The sequence below is a fragment of the Petaurus breviceps genome, unplaced genomic scaffold, assembly GCF_028583685.1.
Source record: "Petaurus breviceps papuanus isolate PSGF00001 unplaced genomic scaffold, PetGlider_PUasm1.0 171, whole genome shotgun sequence".
Lineage (NCBI taxonomy): Eukaryota > Metazoa > Chordata > Mammalia > Diprotodontia > Petauridae > Petaurus > Petaurus breviceps.
In genome coordinates, this window is record NW_027185754.1 from 3,171,954 (window position 1) to 3,177,873 (window position 5,920).

Genomic DNA, 5,920 nt, shown 5'->3' on the forward strand with positions numbered 1-5,920 from the left:
AAAACCAAGCCAATACAGGGGAATCTTTAATTGCCATTACTATCACAGGGGCCCAGTTAAATTTAGCTCCACACCCATCCAGGAAAGAAAGATTCTTCCTCTTCTCCCTCCCTCCCCCTGTTTCTACTTCCCCCCTTCAAAATCCCAGGTCCATTTCCTGACTGATTCTCTTTCAGGGATCCTTCATCCTCCATCCAACCAGGAGCAAGATCTAAATGACTGACACTGAGAGAAGAAACAAGAAGGTTCAAGGCTTGAAGGCCTGCAGGGGCTGAAGCTGAGCTGTGAAGGAGACATGGGATTCTAAGAGGCAGAGGAGAGAAGGGAGGACATCCCAGGCATGGGGGTCTTCCCATACAAAGGCATGGAGTTATGAAATGAGACATTGTGTGTGTGAGGCAAGTTTTGCTGGAATGGACAGTGAATGAAGGGTAATAATACATAATACGTCCGGAAAATAAGACTGGAGACAGACTGCAAAGCCAAACAGAAGGGATTTTTTTTTTTTATCCTTTGAGATTAGGGGTCTTCAATCCTTCTTTGTGTCACGGATCCCTTTGGCAATCTGGTGAAACCTGTAGACCCCTTCTCAGAATAATGTTTCTTGCCTACATTCATAATGTAAAATTTCAATTAGAGGTTAGTGAAAATAAAGATACGAGTTTTTTTTTCCCATCTAAGTTAGCAGATTCTCTGGAATCTACCCACAGACCTAAGGTAAAGAACCCTTAGAAGAAATGGGGAGCTCCTTGAGTTTTTGAGCAGGGGAATGGTATGATCAGGCCCATATTCTAGGGATATCACTTTGGCAGCTGTGTAGAATATGGATTGTAGAGGAGAGAGACTATTTGCAAGGAGATCAAAAAGGAGGCTATTGCAGGAATCCAGGTGAGAGCTGATGTGTGCCTGCCTGGATCAGGCTGTGAGTAGAGAAAAAAGGACAGATACAGTCAAAGAAGAGTTGACATTAGGATAGGCCACATAGGCCCCCAAAGACTGAAGGCTAGTGCAATCCTGGGCCAGAAAGTTATCATAACAGAATGGCAGTACTGTCTACATGGAGCCTCCTGACTGCGTAAGAGGTGAGAATTCCAGGCCCAGGGTCCAAGTACCACTGGACTTGCCTGTAGGGAGGGGACAGTCAGACTGAAGCCCAATGGCTCCTTTTTGTTCAGGCCAAGTATATGCTGCCATGGGGCAATAAAAGAATGGAACATCAGAACAAGAGTAGATAAGGTTTTAACCTAATTTCTCCAGTGAAATGGCAAAGCCAACCACTTTTGAGGGCCTAAATCAAGGGAAAAGAAGACAAAAAGAAAATTTTTCCCTAAACAGTGGCAATTTTAGATATTTATTTATTTATCACAATTTTAGATTTTAAGCTCTGGTGATTCCTTCTTGCCTCTAGAAGAAAATACAAAGTAATATTTTATACAGAATAGAAAACCTTTTATTTGGTTCTTAAAACTCTTTGCAATCTGACCACAGTTTACTTTTCTGGGCTCATTGCATGTTACTCTCCTTCATTCATTCCAGTCAAACAGGCCTGTTTGCTAAACAGAAGATTCCAACTCCTGCTTTTGTATACCCTATGCTGGGAGTGCACTCACTCCTCAGCTTTGCCTCAGAGAATCCTTAACTTCCTCCAAAGATCAGCTCCAAAGCCACCTCCCACAGGAAGCCCATTCTGATCCTCCCTCCTTCCCACCCCTACTGCTCCTGCCCTGATTCCTTTAATTACTTGGTATTAATTTTGCATTTAATTTTTAATGTACCTGTGTCCTTCTTCCCCTATAGAATGTAAGTTCCTTGAGGGCAGCAAGTGTTTAATTCCACCTGATCTAAGGAAGAGCATAGGAAAGTCTAAAATAACCTGTGCTTCTTCCATGAGACGACGAAACTCTGAAAACTTTGTCCACTAAACCTTGCCAGGTGGAAAAAGATGACAGATCGCTGTGTTGTGCCCGAGTCAGCTATTTATTCAGTTCTTAAGTATGTGCATTATTACTAACCTGAGAGGTTTTAATGGCCTGCCACCTTTGATACATTTACTCAACAAGTATTTTATGCATAATCATTAATGACTATAAAACTTCAGACAGGAAAGAATTTTATATATGAAGCTTCCAAAATGCCTCAAACATTTAATCCCCTTGGTAAGGTCTCTTTTATGGAAGTGAGGACTGGTCACAAAGTAATGGCTTTTATTACCATAATAGTAACCATGATTATTATTATATCTTCTTACTTGATCATTAGTTCATAATTGCTGGAAAAAACAAAACTGACCCTAATGATGAGATTGTTGTTGTGGTTCAGTCATTTTATTTGTGTTCAACTTTTCATGACCCCATTTGGTTTGTCATTTTCTTCTCCAGTTCATTTGACAAATGAGGAAACTGAGGCAAAAGAGGGTTAAGTGACTTGCCCAGGGTCGCACAGCTAGGAAGTGTCTAGAAGAGAAGTCTTCTTGGTTCCAGGCCAGGCACTCTATGCCCTACCACCTATTTGTCCATTTTATCCTGATCATTTTATTAATAATAATGGCACTGATAATTTGGTCAATAATAAAAGTAATTAAGAATAACCTTAAGGTTTGCAAAGTGTTTTCGATACATTATTACAACTGATCCTCACAACAACCCAGGGGAGGATCTATTACTATTATCCTTATTTGACAGATAAGGAAACTGAATTTGAGAAATAGTAAATGACTTGTTCAAGTTACACAGTTACTAAGTATCTGAGGAAGTATTTAAACTCAGGCTTTCCTAACTCCAATCCCAGTGTTTATCTATGAGAAAACAGTCTTAGCGTGGTTAAGTGACTTGGCTGAGATTAGCTAGCTAGTTTCAGAGTATGGGGTGTAGTAGAGTAGAAAAATTATTGAATTTGGAGTCAGAGGTCCTGGGTTCAAATTTGACCTTGATTAAGTCTGACCTTTGTTGAACCTCAGTTTCCTCATTGGTAAAATGGACTAAGCAGTATCTAAGGTCCTTTCCAGCTTTAAGTCTATGACCCTATGAATCCCAGGATGATGACTCCAAACCCAGTCTTCTTCCTGCTCCCCAACACTGTAGAATGTGTGCCTTATCCTGTCCTGATCTTGGACTAGGAGGGAGAAGGGGAATTTTATCATGGTGCATTTTAAGCACAGGATTCTTTATCGCCTGCCCGTAACTCTTGCCCAGAAATCAATGCCGCCTTCCCTATGAGCCTCCATTTGAGAGAAATGTTTCATTGATTTTGGTGGAGTCTGGCCACAGATTCATCAGTCCTCCTAGACTGTGGTCCCTGACTGATTTCATCGCAATGTTCCTGCCACAGCCCCAAGTGTCAGAAATGTTTGATTTCAGGCTGCTAATGAATTGGGGGGTCAATAGGCAATCAGAATGGAAATGAATGGGGCAGCCTCCCCCAAGTATGCTCATAAGACCCAGCCCCCACCCATCAGCCTCTTGGGAACCCAGAACTGGAATAAACAGGCACTTCTTCATAGACCTGTGCCAACACCCTGATGATCCAGCCAGGCTTCATGGACCCTCTTAACAGGGAAGAGAGAGCACAGACTCCAGGAGGAAGGGAAAGAAGCCAGCCAGACTGAAAGACTTTCCTTTTTCAGTGTCTCCTTTGTTGATCCAGTGGTGCAATTTCCTCAAATTTCATAATATTGTTTATCCACACCATGGAATGGTTAGAGGATTAGACATGGAATCAGAAAAATCTGGGTTCTAATCTTGTCTTACTAGCTATGTGATTCTGGGGAAGCCATTTAGCTTCTCTTAGCTCAGTTTCCTAATCTATAAAATGGGGATAATAATAGTACCAACTCACAGGGTTGTTGTAAGGACCTAGTGTGGATAGAAAGATAGATATATGCATAGATAGATAGATAGATAGATAGATAGATAGATAGATAGATAGATAGATAGATAGACACATATATGAAATACTCATGAGGATCCAGTGAGTGCAAATATATTGTTGCAAATTTATTGCAATTTTATTGTAAATTTACAATTATTGCAAATTTATTTCAAATATATTTATTGCAAATATTTATAAATTCCATTACTGTACATAGTATAGAGCATATATACATACATATATATATATAAACACTTTGCACACCTTAAAGTGCTATATAAAGATTTGTTGTTATTATTACTATTATTCTTAGCCACGTGACCCTGGGCAAATCATTACCTCTTTGTGCTTTGGTCTCCTCATATATAAAATAAAGATCATAACTATACCCATCTTCTAGAGTTGTTATAAGGATAAAATGAAATAATATATATGTAAAGTGTTTTGCAAACCTTAAGTGACATATAAATGTGATTATTATAAGCCTTCTGGGATAGCAGCCCAGTATTCAAAAAGTAAGGGGCATCCCTTAAAAGCATTTGTCGAAGGGCTTTTGGGTTTGTTTGGTTTTTTAAATTAAGCAAGACAGTCATGATCTAGGAAAACAATTCTCTCTAGACTAGGGGTTCTTAATCTTTTTTTGTGTGTCACGACCCTTTTGGCAGTCTAGTAAAGTCTACGAGCCCCTTTTCAGAATAATATTTTTAAATCATTGAATGAAGTACTGAGTTTCAGTTAGAGGTTAATGAAAATCAAGATGTAATTTTTTTTCCTATCTAAGTTCAAACCCCTCCCTCCAAATCTGTGGACCTGGGGGAAGGTCTATGGACCCCTGGTTAAGAATTCCTTATATAGAACAAGGGAGGGAAAGAAAAGGAAAAACAGCAATGGCAGGAAAGATGGAAGGGGGGGTTTAATGATTCCATTTCAGCACATTCCATGAAAATGTGAGTATTGGGGAACCAAAGCTTCCCTCAGCAAAGACCCCTGGAGTGTCTCAGTCAAACCACGGCTGCTCACTCACTGATTCTCTACTACTTCTCTGGATGGCTTTATTTGAGCTTGAAAAAGAAGGGGCTTCATTGTCTTTTATCTTCTCATTGTGCAATTGCTAGGTAAGGGGGTGTTTGTTAGTGGGGGACAGCATTTGTGAAATCATTGACTATTTGTCTTTTCTCTAATCTATTGGATGGGAGGTATTTCTGCCTTGTGCCAAGTCCACCCTCCAAAATCTGGGTCAAACACAGGCTGTCTAAGCTTTCTGGACATATCTAGCCCGTGTTTTATGGCATAGGATAACAGAATCTCTAAGTTGGGAGAGATCGCAGAGGCAACCTGAGCCTGAACAGGAATCCCTTCTACCTTATTCAAGCAAGTGGTCACTGAGGCTTCACTTGAAGACCTTCAATTATGGGGAACAGACTAGCTCCTGAGCTGACCCAGACTAGAAGAACCAATGTCTCCTAACTCCCAGGCCGATGTTCTTTCTACCACCTCTTCCTCCTTGAATCTGTGTCAAACATTTTTCTTCCCATGTTAACTTGTGATATAAGAGCAATCTTGCTTGGTGCCTTGCTTCCAGCTGCCAAAAAGCCTCTGATATTGGAAAACTTACAGCTGCTGTGTTCTATAACTTCAGTTAACCAAAGTTTCTAGGGTGCCCAAAGAATGAAAAAGCCTCCTCTGGCCAAGGCTCTGCTAAAACCCCGATAAGCTAGTTTCTATCTTAAGACTCAAATAAGATTTTGGAATCTCTCCTCTGGTGTGGAAAGAGATTACTCTAAGTCATATTTCAAAAGGGCACAACTGACATTGTATAATCTCCTGTCTTAACTTCACCTGACCTTGAAATAAAGGTAATAAAATGGATAGGCCAGAACAGTTGGAAAAACAGATTCAGACAATGAAGAAGAAAGTAGATTTCAAGGAGAATCTCATTACACCTGCCATCTTAGAGTAAGGGCTGGGGGAGGATTAAGAACCAACCTGTGCCCATGAACCCATTAGAAATGTTGGTTTTGGAGCCCTCCTACTGCTGACCCCACAATCATGA

At 40.4% G+C, this 5,920-nt stretch overlaps 1 long non-coding RNA gene across 1 annotated transcript in view; it reads left to right on the top strand.

Annotated features, from left to right (window-relative positions):
- Positions 1 to 4,536, top strand: part of LOC138157049 (uncharacterized) — a 28,769-nt gene extending 24,233 nt beyond the window's left edge. Inside the window, exon 4 of the long non-coding RNA XR_011167284.1 lies at positions 177 to 4,536. This is a non-coding gene — a long non-coding RNA (uncharacterized lncRNA). The remainder of the gene's footprint in view (positions 1 to 176) is intronic.
- The last annotated feature ends 1,384 nt before the right edge of the window (positions 4,537 to 5,920 follow it).